This window comes from Trachypithecus francoisi, unplaced genomic scaffold, assembly GCF_009764315.1.
Source record: "Trachypithecus francoisi isolate TF-2019V2 unplaced genomic scaffold, Tfra_2.0 Lachesis_group21, whole genome shotgun sequence".
NCBI classification, from domain to species: Eukaryota; Metazoa; Chordata; class Mammalia; order Primates; family Cercopithecidae; genus Trachypithecus; species Trachypithecus francoisi.
The window spans coordinates 1,283,126-1,285,110 of NW_022681467.1; the positions used below are offsets into that span (position 1 = coordinate 1,283,126).

The 1,985-nt window shown below is 43.6% G+C and overlaps 1 pseudogene; it reads right to left on the reverse strand.

Annotated features, from left to right (window-relative positions):
- Nucleotides 1–203: 203 nt before the first annotated feature.
- Nucleotides 204–1,673, reverse strand: LOC117068213 (annotated as a pseudogene).
- Between the last annotated feature and the right edge of the window lie 312 nt (nt 1,674–1,985).

Below are 1,985 nucleotides of genomic sequence, written 5' to 3' on the forward strand. Positions count from 1 at the left end.
AAAAGAAAAGCAGTAGACGTCTTCTGGAGGAGAATCAATCTGATTTGCAAATTTAATGGCCAAAAAGATGGCATTTGTACTTGGCCTAACATTTAAATTAGTTAGAACTTCAAAAATGCTAACTTCCCTAGTTCCAAGAAACAAGCATTCATTTTCCTCTTTGAGTGTCTAATACTGGTTAAAATTCAGTGATTCTAGAGACTTCAATCATCAGTTCTACTAAACAAGGTAACGTTATCATTGTATCCGGGGCTGAACACTCGAAGTTCTCTAAAACTTGTAAACAGGATTGCTCTCATTGCCATTCAGAGAGATGACTTCTTTCTTAGCAGTGGATGTCAGCTTACTCTAGGTAATGTCAGTATTTTTAGAAGCATGTAGAAGAAAGATGCCAAAGATAAGATGCCAAAGATGGCAAAGATGCTATCCACTTAGGATCTTGATGATATCTCCAGCCTTCATGCCATACCACTCTTGGAGTAAGATGGCAGAGCAAGTCACTACCATGGATGTGAAGAATGCAAAATAAATGAGAGTCACAGGAGATGTAGTTAACGGTGTCCAGTGCCTTGAGATAGTTAATCTGTGTAGTCACCAGAAGCACAAGTATAGCCAGCAAAACAGTGACCAGGGTATGCTTCTAAACTGTCTTCCATTCTAGTAATTCCTTAATGGCAATTCCCAGGCCTTTGGCAGAAGAAACTGAAAATGCTCCAGTCAAAGAACAGATTGAAATATAGACCAATATATTGATCTGTCCTTTCTTGGGAGCCACAATCAAAATCAGTACCAAGAAGATCACAATTATGATCACAGCAAAGGAAATAAATCCTGGGTCTCTCAATTTCATTTCCATTTCATGCAAAGAAGTGACTTCCTCTTCTTGTGGGGGATGGATAACCATCACAGTTGACCCCAACATGCAGCCTGTTTTCCCATAAATGTTGAAGTGCTCATTTAAAAAATAAGAAGATAATATTGCACTTACGAGAACACTCAGAGGGCTGGGAGGGTGGGGGTGACCAAGATGGCAGGTGCAAAAGCATAAGCCGCAAAATGTGCAGCCTCTCCTGCTCCCACGGCTAGCACTCCTGCCCCCCAGAGCCATCCTTCAGGTCAGAATGTCCACCTTGTCCAGCTCTAGTGATGCCTTTTTTGACCAGTTGCAAGAGACCCTTCTTTTTCAATATGAAGCTGGAGCTAATAAAAATACTGGAGGTTACTGCCAGTACCTAGACCACATAAAGACTGTACTTGTTTTCTACGTTTGCTGAAATGCTCAAGTTGGTTATGCTGGAATTCAGGTCCGTGTAGAGGACCAGAGAAGCCAGCAGCTGTGACACTTCTGTGATCTCACACCAAGCCTGGGAGGAGTTTAGACAGACCAGAGACAGCACATATCCTTCTCGGCAGGGTTCTCGGTGCCACAGCCTAACATGTGCCCCCATGTCCCTGGACGGGGCTCCTGGATGCAGATGCTCTCTCCTCAGTCACCTGGGCCTCTTCTCCCCATGGACCTGCCAGATTGTTGTTAATTCTTTTTTTTAAAAAACTGCTCTATTGAGGTAAAATGAACATATAAAAAGCTGTATATATTGAATACATACATTTCGATAAGTTTGGGGATAAGTTGTACCTGTGAAACCATCACCACCATCAAGGTTATAAACACATCCATCGCCTCCCGAAGTTTCCTCCCACCCCTTTATTATTGTTATTATTATTGTTATTGAGACAGAGTCTTGCTCTGTCACCCAGGCTGGAGTGCAGTGGCATGATCATGGCTCACTCCAACCTCCGCCTCCCAGACTTAAGTGATCCTCCCACATCAGCCTCCTGAGCAGCTGGGATCACAGGCACAGGCCACCATGCCCAGCTAATTTTTGTATTTTTAATAGAGACAGGGTTTCACCGTGTTGGCCAGGATGATCTTGAACTCCTGACCTCAAGTGATCCACCTACCTTGGCCTCCCAAAGTGCTGGGA